We start from the raw sequence: 14,743 nt of genomic DNA on the forward strand, positions 1-14,743 counted from the left end.
TTCAGATTTGCCATTAGTAGTGCATGTGTAAGGGATTAAGTCTTGTCTTTATCCTTGCTATCATTTGATGTTTTAAAATTATGTAGTTATATGTCATATTGATGAAAAATTTTTGTGACTCAGGAGGGTTTGGGTTCTGTTCTACCATTAATGAAGAATTGGGCTCCAGAAGGATGAATTATGATTTTTAAGTTTATTTAGGGAGAAATCACAAATTATAGGCCTATTTTAAGGGAGATTGGGCTCTAGGAAGGAGGTCTGGAGCATAATCATAAACATGTGGGAAGTAGGAAACATGCTCATGTAGAAAACAATGCATAGTTTATAAGGTTCATTTTAAGAAAAAAATTGAAGGTTTTTTGGAGAAAACAGGAGTAGAGCATGAGAATGCAGATGACAGTATATATATATATATATATATGTATATATATATATATACATATATATATATGTATATATATGTATATATATATACATATATATATATATATATATATATATATATGTATATATATATGTATGTATGTATGTAGGGAGACTTAGAAACAACACACATGGCATCTGTCATGTGGTTTCCCATGGAGGGGGGGGGTTAAGAGAGCAAATGGTGAGGCTCAAGGAAGTATAAGAGGGAAAAATATCAAAGCATAGACCAAGAAATTTAGAAGATAAATGAGTAATGAAGAGAGTTACACTCATAGTTACCCCAAGTTTAAGGAAATTACACAGGTAGGAAGCCAGAAGTTAGTGAGAGCATGCACATCATAGATCTAGAGTGTAAGGGAAATACACACTTGGTAGATTCAGACGCCAAAGGAAAATCATGCATGTAATATCAAAGTGAAAAGTTACCCCAAAACTATAAAGTAGAGGCAAGCAGAAAAGTGTTCCCCCACTGAGGGGGGTATTGTGTCCCCCTCTCCCCTCCCTACTTAGCTAGTGGCTATAGGAAGAAGACAGCAGCCTCTATAGGCAAGGAGAAAACCCCACTGGTTTGTAGATTTGATTGGTGGATCCCAGAACCCGCCCATCTGAGCCAGCCCCTTTTGTCCATCTATCTAGGTAGAATGCTATACTGTAGACAGCAGGGGCACTGTAGATCAATCTTGATCAGACACAAGTTTCACTTCTGCCAAGAGTTCTGTTCTCATGTCAGGGTGAGATATCACATGGGGTGGCATCTCCTGGTTCTCTCTGGGCCTTAATCTCTAACAGAAACTGCCTAAAAGGAGCTATCTTTCTCTTATGCTCCAATATTTTTAAATAGATTAATTTTTAGAGCATTATTTTTAAAAATTCAATTTTATATTTTGTTGATTTATTTGAGAGAGAAAGTGGCAGATAGAGAATGGGCATGCCAGGGCCTCTAGCTACTACAAACGAATTCTAGTCACATGCACCACATTGTTCATTTGGATTACATGGGTCCTGGGGAATCGAACCTGGATCATTTGGCTTTGCAGGCAAGCGCCTTAACCACCAAGCCATCTCTCCAGTCCTAGAGCACTCTTTTTAGATTATAAACTATTACATTTATTTAGGGAGCTCAGGGTGCCTGTGATTCAAAAGATGGGGCTGGATATACCCACATACCTGAAAGCCCATGGGGATTACTGAGTATGGCATGGAGGGAGATGTACAAAGTTTATTTATTTTCTTTTCATTTTTCAGGAAAATTAAAAATGCCAGAGCTTAAAAGGTAATAAGGGAGTAGAGAAAAAAATACATCTCTCCCCACCCAGTGGGGAGGGACATACATGATACTGGGACCCCTGAGTTTCAGGTGTGGAGAGAGATAAACAACCAAGAAGAAGGGAAAATTAGAGCACTTTTTTGTGGAACAGCAAAACGTATGAAGAGATTGCCCATGTTTCCCCATACATGCTCAGCCCCACCTCCAATATCACGTTCTCCCACAAGCCATACACTAGAGTGATAACATTCTTATATTTGATGAGCTACTTTGATATATTATTCCCTTTAATGGTTACTCTTTTTTTAGTTTTTGTTTTTATTTTTGTTTATTCATTTGAAAGTGACAGACAGAGAAAGAGGCAGATAGAGAAAGAGAGAATGGGTATGTCAGGGCCTTCAGCCACTGCAAAGCAACTCCAGATGTGTGTGCGCCCTTGTGCATCTGGCTAATGTGGGTCCTGGGAAATCGAGCCTAAAACCGGCATCCTTAGGCTTCATAGGCAAGCACTTAACTGCTAAGCCATCTCTCCAGCCCTGGTTACTTACTTTTCATTGTCAAGGTAGGAGCCAAACTTCTGAAAGGACATAACTTTGAAGATATTTCCAGAATGTTTAACTGAGGATGGAAGATAATGTGAATGTGAATGTGAATGTGGGTGACACCAGCCTATAGACTGGGATCCCAGACTGGAAAAAGGGAAAAGGAGAAAATCTGTTGAGTGCTGGTATTCGTTTCTCCCTCCTTCCTCATCTGCCCAGATGTGAGCAACTTCTCTCCCTCCACTAGCCATTTTTGCCTTCCCTGCTATTATGGATTGCACCTTCAAACTGCAAGCCAGAATAAATCCTTCCTACCTTAGGTTTCTTCCTGTCAGTTAACTCAGTCACTGAATGAGAAAAATAATACATACCCAGAGTCTATAGTGTAGATTGGGGTTCATTCTGAGTATTTGGGATATCCTAAGTTTGGACAAGTTTATAAAAGCATGTATTCACTATTGTGAATTACATGGAATAGTTTCACTGCCTTAAGAATATTCTGTCCCTTGACTTCCGGTTAAGATGGTGGTGTAGATACTACGGCAAAGCAGCCTAGGGGGGAAAACGATCAAAAAAACTCAGCAAAATACACAGTTTTACTAAAAAGTGAGGTGTATAGGAAATTGAAATGGCAGCGGAGAAGTAGAAGAGATGCAGAGAATTCAGAGTCCGCACAGGCCGGCAAAAGCAGCCCCGGCATCCGTCGACCGCGGTGGCACACCAGAAAACCACCAGGCTCAACTTGAGCCACAGGAAAAGCCACGTACAGGGAGCTTCCACTCATACCAACGCTCTCCTCAACCTCTAGGAACATGAAGGGAGAACAGCAGTGAACAACGGAGGAGCAGATCGCAAGGAAGAAGAACATGTGGAACAGCTAGAGAACTAGAGCAGCTGTGGCTCCCTCCCCTCCCCCACCACCTGTGCCCAACTCAAGCGAACAGAGCAGTAGTCCTGGGATCCAGCCATGCCAACTTGAGCCGACAGCAGGACCCAAGCAGGAGCAGGGTCCAGCAGCAACATCAGTGGCTCCGGCACCGGTAACAGCGGCCGCAGCAGTGACGGATCCAGTAGCAGCAGCTTCAGTGGCAGCAGTGGCAGATCCAGCAGCAGCAGCTTCAGAGGCAGCAGCGGCAGATCCAGCAGTAGCAGCTACAGCAGCAGCAGAAGCAGCAGCAGTGGTGGATCCATCAGCAGCAGATTCAGCAGCAACGGGACATCCAGCAGTGGGGCTGCGATCTGTAGGGCTGCAGTTGCCAGGCTCAGTTTGCCCCACAGGAAAAGCCAGTGCCAAACTCCAGAAATCAGATCAGCAGTCCAACGACCCAGCCAGCAACGTAACTGAGACCAAAAATCATCCAAAAAAGTAATGGGGTTTGCACCAGGGAAGGGTCTCACTTGGTCACAAGCTGACTTGGATCCCTCAACAGACCAGAAATCTTAACTTCTTTGTTGATAGAGGATCTGGTTGTTATAATAACTACTCTGGCATAAATACTCGGTACTGTTTTTGATTGAATGTGTACAGTGTTTAGTTAAATTTTAGAATCTACCTGTATTTTATTCCACTCAGCCTACTTGAATACTCCCATAGCAGGGAAACTCAACCCCAAGGAACACCGTTGTAGATACTCTGAGAGTCTTAGAAGCCATAGCTAACACCTTAAGCTCCTACCCTGAAAATATATAACATCATATCAATTGATACAGCTAAGAATACCCAGCTAGCTAGAAAATCCAAGCATTAACTTAGTCCAAGATGCAAAAATATATACACTATAAAAGAAACACTAGAAACATGAAACAGTAAAAAACAAGATAGTGTAAATCCTCATAACAGTATTAATGCATCAGAAATGACCTCCAATGAGAACAAGTTAGAAGAAATGCCTGAGAAAGATTTCAAAAGAATGATTATAAATATGTTCAAAGAAGTCAAATCAAAGGAATCAAAGAAGAAATCAAAGAGGAAATCAAAGGAATCGAAGAAGACGCAGGACACCAATTTAATGAAATAAAGAAGGCAGTACAAGACATAAATAAGGAAATAGAAATAATAAAGAAAAACCAGTCAGAATTACTAGCAATGAAGAATGCAGTTAATGGAATAAAAAACTCTGTAGAAAACCTCTCCAGTAGAAGGGAAGAAGGTAAAGACAGAATATTTAAGCTAGAAGACCAGGTGGCAGATCTAATACAGTCCAACAAAGAGAAAGACACACTTATACGAAAAGTATGAGTTGGAATTTCAAGATATTTGGGACACTATGAAAAGATAAATATAAGAATTCAGGGCATAGTAGAAGGAGAAGAATTCCACTGCAAAGGCATACTAGGCGTCTTCAACAAAATCAGAGAAGAAAACTTCCCCCAAATTGGGAAAGAGGTGCCAATGCAGATACAGGAAGCCTTTAGAAACCCAGCCAGACAAAACCTGGAAAGAACCTCTCCTCACCATATTATAATCAAACTTCCAAACACAAACACCAAAGAAAAAATATTGAAAGCATTTAGAGAGAAAAATCAAGATACCTACAAAGGCAAGCCCATCAGGATTACAGCAGATTATTCAACACAAACTTTAAAAGCCAGAAGGGCTTGGAGTGATGTATTCCAAATTCTGAAAGATAACAACTGTCAACCAAGGTTACTTTATCCTGCAAAGCTATCCATTCAAATAAATGGAGAAATAAGGACATTCCATGACAAAAGCATGTTAAAGGAGTATTTGAAGTCAAAACCAGCTATACAGGAAATACGTGATAGAATCCTCCATGCTGAAGAAAGGGAAAAACACACATATAAGGAAACTGGAAAAAACAAGCAATACTCAAAGAGCAGAGGTAAATCCGGAACCACAAAACAAAAAAAATAGTGGGGGAGAACATAAATATACACCTTTCAATAATATCTCTTAATATCAATGGCCTCAATGCCCCAACCAAATGACATAGGTTTGCAGACTGGGTTAAAAAGCAGGATCCTACAATTTGTTGTCTCCAAGAAACTCACCTTTCTACAAAGGATAGACACTATCTTAGGGTGAAAGGTTGGAACATGGTGTTTCAAGCAAATGGGCCTAGAAAACAAGCAGGGGTTGCTATCCTAATATCTGACAAGGTAGACTTTAGTCCAATGATAGTCAATAAAGATAAGGAAGGTCACTTTATATTGATTAAGGGCTCACTCCAACAGGAGGACATTACAATCCTAAACATATATACACCTAACATGGGGGCTCCCAAATTCATCAAACAAACACTGTTAGAACTAAGGTCCCAAATAACACTAAACACAGTGGTGGTGGGTGACTTTAACACCGCACTCTCATTAATTGACAGGTCATCCCAGGAAAAAATAAACAGAGAGGCATCTGGACTAAATGAGCTCATAGAAGGAATGGACCTAACAGATATATACAGGACATTTCATCCAAAGGCTGCAGAATATACATTCTTTTCAGCAGCACATGGAACATTCTCTAAAATAGAGCATATATGAGGACACAAAGCAAATCTTAACAAATTCAGGAAAATTGAAATAATTCCTTGCATTCTATCTGACCACAATGGAATTAAACTACAAATCACTAGCAAGAAAGGCTATAGAGCATACACAAAATCATGGAAACTAAACAATACACTACTAAATGATGAATGGCTCAATGACAAAATCAAGAAGGAAATCAAAAAATTTATAGAGTCAAATGATAATGAGAACACAGCATACCAAAATCTCTGGGACACAATGAAGGCAGTTCTAATAGGTAAATTTATAGCCTTATGTGCCTATATTTAGAAATTAGAAAGGTTGCAAGTAAATGACCATAATGTTTCACCTCAAGGAATTCTACCAAACTCCTTCTATGAAGCCACCATCACCATGATACCAAAACCAGGCATAGATAGAACAAGAAAAGAAAATTACAGACCAACCCCCCTCATGAACATAGATGCAAGAATTCTCAACAAAATATTGGCAAACAAAATACAAGAATATATCAAAAAGATCATTCACACTGACCAAGTAGGCTTTATCCCAGAGATGCAGGGATGGTTCAGTATATACAAATCTATAAATGTAATACATTATATAAATGGGTTGAAGGACTAAAATCATATGATCATCTCATTAGACTCAGAGCAAGCATTTGAAAAGAAATCCAACATCTCTTCATGATAAAAGTCCTACAGAGACTGGGAATAGAAGGAACATATCTCAATATAATAAAAGCTATTTATGACAGGCCTACAGCCAACATATTACTAAATGGGGAAAAACTGGAAGCTTTTCCACTAAAATCAGGATCAATGCAAGTATGTCCACTGTCCCCACTTTTATTTAATATAGTTTTGGATGTCTTAGCCATAGCAGTAAGGCAAGAGACACACATAAAAGGGATACAAATTGGAAAGGAAGAGATCAAGTTATCATTATTTGCAGATGACATGATTCTATATACAAAGGACCCTAAAGACTCTACCAGCAGCAAACTGTTAGAGCTGATCAAAACCTACAGCCATGTAGCACGATACAAAATAAATACATAGAAATCAGTAGCCTTCATATATGCTAACAACAAACACACAGAGGATGAAATCAGAGAATCACTCCCATTCACAATTGCATCAAAAAAAATAAAGTACCTTGGAATAAACCTAACGAAGGAAGTAAAGAATCTGTACAATGAGAACTTTAAAACACTCAAGCAAGAAATTGCAGAAAACACTAGAAAGTAGAGAAACATTCCTTGTTCCTGGATTGGAAGAATCAATATTGTGAAAATGGCAATCTTACCAAAAGCAATCTACACATTTAATGCAATCCCCATCAAAATTCCAAAGGCATTCTTCATGGAATAGAAAAAACAATCCAAAAATTCATTTATAATCACAAAAAGCCTCAAATATCTAAAATAATACTGAGCAATAAAAATGAGGCTGGTGGTATCATCATGCCTGTTTTTAACCTATACTACAGAGCCATATTAACAAAAACAGCGTGGTACTGGCAGAAAAACAGACATGTAGATCAGTGGAACAGAATAGAGGACCCAGATGTAAGTCCTGGTAGCTATAGCCACCTGATATTCGATAAAAATGTCAAAAATACTCATTGGAGAATAAACAGCCTCTTCAGCAAGTGGTGTTGGGAAAACTGGATATATATCTGCAAAAGGATGAAAATAGATTCTTCTCTTTCTCCATGCACAAGAATTAAGTCCAAATGGATTAAAGACCTTAACATGAGACCTGAAACTCTGAAACTGTTTCAGGAAAAAGTAGGGGAAACCCTTCAACATATTGGTCTTGGCAAAGACTTTCTGAATACAACCTCAATTGCTCTTCAATGAAACCACAGATTAATCACTGTGACCTCATGAAATTACAAAGATTTTGCACTGCAAAGTACACAGTGAGTAAAGCAAAGAGGCAACCTACAGAATGGGAAAAAATCTTCGCTAGCTATACATATGATAGAGGATTAATATCAAGAATATACAAAGAACTCAAAAAGTTAAATCATAAGGAATCAAATAAGCCAATCAAAAATGGGCTATGGAACTAAATAGAGTATTCTCAAAGGAAGAAATACGAATGGGATATAAGCAACTAAAAGAATGTTCTATGTTATTAGTCATCAAGGAAATGCAGATTAGAACTACATTGAGATTCCTTATCACTCCTGTCAGATTGGCTACCATCATGAAAACAAATGACCATAAATGTTGACAAGGATGTGGAAAAAGAGGGACCCTTTTACACTGCTGGTGGGAATGCAATCTGGTCCAGCCATTGTGGAAATCAGTGTGGAGGTTCCTAAAACAGCCAAAGATTGATCTACCATATGACCCAGCTATAGCACTCCTAGGCATATATCCTAAGGACTCATCTCATTTCCTTAGAAGTACGTGCTCAACCATGTTTATTGCTGCTCAATTTATAATAGCTGGGAAATGGAACCAGTGTAGTTGTCCCTCAACTGATGAGTGGATATTGAAGATGTGGCCCATTTATACATTGGAGTTCTACTCAGCGGTAAAGAAAAATGAAGTTATGAAATTTGCAGAAAAATGGATGGATCTGGAAAGGATTATAGTTAGTGAGGTAACCCAGGCCCAGAAAGCCAAGCGCCACCTTTTCCCTCATATGTGGATCTTAGCTACAGATGATTGGGCTTTTGCGTGAGAAGGAAAATACTTAGTAGCTGAGGCCAGTAAGTTAAAAAGGAGATATAACGGGAAGAGAAAGGAAGGGAGGAGGGTACTTAATAGGTTGGTATTGTATATATGTAAGTACAATGATTGAGATGAGGAGGTAATATGATGGAGAATGGAATTTCAAAGGGGAAAGTGCAGGGTGGGGGTGAGGGAGGGTATTACCATGGGATATTTTTTATAATCATGGAAAATGTTTTAAAAAATTATAAAAAGAAAAAAAACAAAATTAAGAATCTTCTGTTATTCCAACCATATATTTTGTTTTTTATTTATTGCATACAACTTTTGTTTTTTAAAAGGCAATTATGACATACAGGGTGAAAGGAACTGTGTTGAACATTTCTTTGGTAACATAGTGTAGTGTTGTGGGAAGGTAAGTTGAAAAGGCAAGAGTTAGTTCCATGATTAGGTCTCTGTTTTAGTGATTTGTGTCCTTAGGCAGTGAATTTCACAAGTACTTCTTAGGCTTTATCTTTGTTTTGTTTTTGAGACTGGTTCTTCCTGTCTAGTCCAGGTTGACCTTGTGTTCCTCCTTCCTCAGTCTGCCCTGTACTGGGATTATAGTCATGTGTCATTTCACCTATAGTCATGTGTCATTTCACCAAGCCCAGTTCTCCTTTTTCACTTGGGAATTTCTCTTTTTTATGGAAGAATAGAGGGAGTATTTCCCTTCATATATTCACAAGGCTACAGTTGGCTGGAGTTAATTATGTTTCTGCTCTTTGGTCTGTTGAGTTCAGCAGGTTGGGCTGTGTTACACTTTCTCCTTAAAGTTAGGTCTTGTCAAGGAGAACAGAACTTTCTTGTGTATTTCAAAATGATTACTTTCTCCTCTCCCCTCTGGGTAGAATGAGGTTTTTTTCTTTTACTTTATTTGAGGGAGAGAGAGACAGACAGACACATGCACACACACACACACACACACACACACACATACACACACACACAGAGAGAGAGAGAGAGAGAGAAAGACAGACAGACAGAGAGAATGTGCATGCCTCTGCAAATGAATTCCAGATGCATGTGCATCTGGCTTATGTGGGTTCTGGGGAGTTGAATCTGGGTCCTTAGGCTCCATAAGCAAGTGACTTAACTGCTTGCTAAGCCATCTCTCAGATTTTAATTGATACTCCCTGTGTGAATTAGGCTGTGAAATGTACAAATGTATGACTGCCTTTTGAGGAGAATTTTTTACTCAGAATTGTCCACCTTGAGCTTCAGGATTTTCAGTTACAGTTCAGGTTTTCCTGCAAGGCTGTGGATTAAAGGGAGGTTTTAGTTCAGTAAATTGTGACCCTATGCATTTGGCTGCTATTTATTTTTATTTTGGTATAGGAGTTTGTCCTGTGCTCCTGGGAACTGAGAAGAATGTTTCTTTTTCATTTTGTTTAGGTTACTTGTTAATATTGGGTGGGGGGGGTGACTTAGACACCTTTAATATGCCACCCTGAAAACTTGACTAAAGTGACTACTAATATTGAACATTTTCTTCCTTGAAAATTCTCTTCCTATCTTTTACCTATGCTTATTTTTATTATTTCTTTACTGTTAAGTTTTGAGGTTCTTTGTGTATTTTAAATATTTTTTATTTTCATTTATTTATTTATTTGAAAGAGAGAGAGGGAGAGGATACGGGAATGCCAGGGCCTCCAGCCACTGTGCATCTGACTAATGTGGGTCATGGGGAATGGAACCTGGGTCCTTTGGCTTTGCAGGCAAATGCCTTAACCATTAAGCCATCCCTCCAGCCCTTCTTTTTGTATTTTAGATGCCATTATTTTGTTAGATATGTTGGATTCAAATATTTTCTTCCAATATATAGATGTTTTTTATTTTTTTTTTTTTCTTCTCTGGAAGGAAAGGGTTTATTTTGGCTTACAGATGCAAGGGGAAGTTTCATGATAGCAGGGGAAAATGATGGTATGAGCAGAGGGTAGACATCACCTCCTGGTCAACATCAGGTGGGCAGTCAGTAGCAGGAGAGTATATCAAACACTGGCAAGGGGAAGCTGGCTATAGCATCCATAAGCCCCACCCTCACTGCCTCCAGGAGGATCCAGTTCCCAAATTGCCACCAGCCAGGAACTTAGCTTTCAGAACACATAAGCTTAAGGGGGCCCCCTGAATCAAACCACCATATTCTGCCTATGGTCCCCATAAACTGGTAACCATACATGATATAAAATGAAATGCATTCAGTCCAACTTTAAAATGATATTAAAATATCTATATAGTCCAAGGCCTTTTAGATGCCATTGGGCATATCAAAGAAATATTCAACCAATACAAGGTTTAAAACAAACAGAGAAAACATGAAACTCTGTAGCTCCAAGTCCCACAATTCTAGTAAGTGACAAGTCTGAATGTCAGATAATTCTAACCTGTGACAAGTCTATGGTGTTCCAATTTCGCCTCCAGCTAGGCTATTTGTAGTCCAAGAAAACTTCATTTGGGGCCAGCAGCTCTCCTTGGCAACCATCCCATAGTCCTGGCATCTTCACACTTCATCCTCATGGCTCCATTGGGCCTCCATGCAGATAATCCAAAAAGCTTGCTTCACATTGCCCATAGCTATTTCCAAAAACCAAAACTGTGTTGCAAATTTAGTGACCCTCTCTTCCCTGCATTTGTTATACTATATAGTGCCAGGTGAGCTACCATATTTTTAGTTTGGGGGGGTGGGGGCAGGGAGAATAATGCAGACTTTGAAGAATGGGACACTCCTTCAACATTCAGGCCCCTTCAAAAGAGTCCACATTCTTCATGTTGTCCCAATGCAGGTCAGCTGGCCCAATCTCAATGGTTGTAATCTCTCAGACAGTTGTAACTTAATGAGTAGCATTTTTAGTACAAAAATTCTATTTATTTTTATGCTGTGTCCCTATGCTCACACCAGTCCATTTCTACATATTGCAACCCTGCACGAGTTCTCAGGACACAGGCATAACAGGAAACCTCTCACACAAACTGCTTCTAGCCCAGTCCAGGCAAAGCTTTTTCTTCCCCTTATAAGCCAAACCTCACAGTCCTTAGTTCTTACTGCTTTCAGATCTTTCAACTCTGACCAGAATAGTCCATTGAGCTACAGCACTACAGTGTATCTCTTAGATTAAGGTTTTAAATCCTTTCAGATTCCTCCTTCATATTAGTTCCACTTGACAAAGCCACATAGTCAGGTTTTTAGCAACAAAATACTACTTCTTGGTACCAGTTTCACCAATACAGTGAATGAACTTTGCATTGCTGGCAGAAAACACCTGATCAAGAACACCTTGTGGGAGAAAAGGGTTTACTTTGACTTACAGACTTGAAGGGATGCTCCATGATGTTAGGGGGCATATGATGGTGTGGCTCACCTCCATCACTATCTGGACAACATCAGGTGGATAGCAGCACCAGCAGGAGAATGTGTCCCATTGCATAGCTTTTTAATGCACCACGTAACATTTCTAGAACTGGTTTATTCTTCAAGGAGATTCAACCGTGAAGATAAGCCTCAGCCTGGGTTTGAGCACCATGTACACTTAAGAGAGAAAATGTGGCACATTTATACAATGGAGTTCTACTCAGCGGTAAAGAAAAATGAAGTTATGAAATTTGCAGAAAAATGGATGGACCTGGAAAGAATTATACTAAGTGAGGTAACCCAGGCCCAGAAAGCCAAGCACCACATGTTCTCTCTCATATGTGGACCCTAGCTACAGATGATTTGGCTTCTGCATGAGAAGGAAAATACTTGGTAGCAGAGGCCAGTAAGTAAGGAAACATAAAGGGAAGAGAAAGGAAGGGAGGAGGATACTTAATAGGTTGATATTGTATATATGTAATTACATTGATTGTAATGGGGAGGTAATATGATGGAGAATAGAATTTCAAAGGGGAAAGTGTGGGGGTGGGGAGGGAGGAAATTACCATGGGATATATTTTATAATCATGGAAAATGTTAATAAAAATTTAAAAAAAAGAGTAAAGCAGGCTTTTGTGATGGTCTGTTTTTCTTTATTTTTGTGTTGAAACATATAGATAGAATAAAAGCCATCCTGTTGGTTTTTATAATATATGAGCTAAACAACAAATCAGAATAAAACAAAGATCTAGAATTTCTGTTCTACCACTTGGTGACAAAACCACATATTTTATATTGAATTTAATAACAAAATATCAACTTAAGTACTTTAAAATTTTTGTGTGTGATGTTCATCTATGTATTCATGTTTATCTATGAGTGGGCACACTTTTGTGTGGGTACACATGCATTCATGCATGTGGAGGCCAGAGTATGACCTCTTTAGGTAATTACCTCCTCTTTGTAAAAGGATTTCTCATTGGACTCAAGCTCACAGATTAGGCTAGACTGAAGCACCAGGGATCTACCTGTCTTTGTTCCTCATTCCTGCACTGGGATTACAGGTACATGCCACCATGCCTGCCTGGCATTTACGTGGGTATTGGGCACCAAACTCAGGTCCTCATGCTTGCAATGCAAGCATTTTACCCACTGACCTATCTGCTTAAGACTAGTACTTTTTTTTTTTAAATTTTTTAGTTTTGGCTTTCCAAGGTAGGGTGTCATGCTAGCTCAGGCTGATGTGGAATTCACTATGTAGTCTCAGGGTGGCCTCGAACTCTCAGAAATCCTTCTACCTCTGCCTCCCAAGTGCTGGGATTAAAGGCTGCGCCACCACGCCTGGTTTATTTTTTGTTAAAAATATTTTTTATTAAGGAGAGAAAGGGGGGAGAGAGGAAATAATTAAAAGATGAAATGAGTGTGCCAGGGCCTCTTCTACTACAAACAAACTCTAGACATGTGCCACTCTGTTATCTGCCTTTACATGGTACTAGAGAGTCATACCCAGGCCATTAGGCTTTGCAAGAAAATGCTTTTAACTACCGAGCCACCTTGCCAATCCCTGCTTAAGCACTTTAAAAAAATATGCTTTAAGTTTTGTGATATCAAATATTTTAAAACAGTAATGGAAGGTTAAAATGAAAAAGGTTGTATTAAATCCTTTTTCATATACTGTAACACTGTAAGTTTGAAGTTAAGTAAAAAGTATAAAAATAGGGAGATGGCTCAGCAGTTAAAAGTACTTGCTGTGCCAACCTGACAACCGGAATTTGGATCCCTGGAATTCTTCAAGTAAAATGGCACACACATCTGTAATCTCAGAATGTCTGTGTCAATGGGAGGTGGAATCATGTAACTTGAAGCTTGTGTATCACCAAGCCTAGCATTTGCAGTGGCAAACAAAATAACAAAAAACAAGACACACCCTTTCTCAAACAAGGTAGGAAGTGAAGACTGATACCCCACGGTTGTCCTTTGATCTCCAAACATGAGTGCCTCTGTGTCCATATGTACTCACAAACCATACATATACAGACACATATACACACACAAGACATGAAAATACTAGGATATAAGATATTTTTGGTTAGAAATACTCTTTTAAATCAAATTGTAAAACATTTTACTTATTAAACATCTAAACTGGTTGAATACTACTAAAAGAATGAAAATAAAACATAAAAATTTTAAAAATGGGAGTTGGGGAAATGACTTGGTAGTCAAAGGTGTTTGCTTTCAAAGCCTACCAGCCCCGGTATAATATCTGGCACCCACATAAAACTGGATGCAAAATGGCATGTGTTTGTTAGTAGCTGCAGGAGATCCTGGTGTAGTCTCCCAGGCCAATAAATAAAGCTAGGAAATGTTTAAGAATAAGGCAGGGAATATTTGTTGCACTTAAAGAGCAACTACCAATAAAGATTAATATCTACAAATTTAACATATTTCCTCAATTTAAAAATTACAAGCTGGGTGTGGTAGCTCATGTCTTTAATCCCAGCACTTGGGAGGCAGAGGTAGAACAAACCTGTAAGTTCGAGGACACCCTTGTAGTACATAGTGAATTCCAGGTTAGCCTGGGCTGGAGTGAGACCCTACCTCAAAAACCGAACAGACAAATTACAGGTAAAATATATCAGTAAGCAATTTATTTTTATTAAGTAGAAATTTTGTATGGATACATCATGTGTTGGTACCATTATTTCCCTTCTTCCTGCCTCCTATTCCACTGAGGACCCTTCTTAGTGGGATTGCTGGTATTCACCATAGAGTTGTGGGTTATGAGTTGTGAGATCAGCAGTCGGTCATTGTGTATGGGGGGGGGGCACTGCCTCTGGATATTTTCTCCCACCCTGTGGCTCTTAATTCTTTCTGCCCCCTTTACACAAAATTCTTTGAGTCCGTGGTAGGTATGCTTTAAGCCTACTTTAGTGTTGAGC

General features: G+C 39.1%; 1 protein-coding gene across 1 annotated transcript in view; it reads left to right on the forward strand.

The window, feature by feature from the left end:
* The window catches only part of Cep85l (centrosomal protein 85 like), a 215,618-nt gene that overhangs the window by 39,246 nt on the left and 161,629 nt on the right, over positions 1-14,743 (forward strand). The window lies entirely within an intron of this gene.

The sequence above is a fragment of the Jaculus jaculus genome, chromosome 9 (assembly GCF_020740685.1).
Source record: "Jaculus jaculus isolate mJacJac1 chromosome 9, mJacJac1.mat.Y.cur, whole genome shotgun sequence".
In the NCBI taxonomy this organism is placed as follows: Eukaryota; Metazoa; Chordata; class Mammalia; order Rodentia; family Dipodidae; genus Jaculus; species Jaculus jaculus.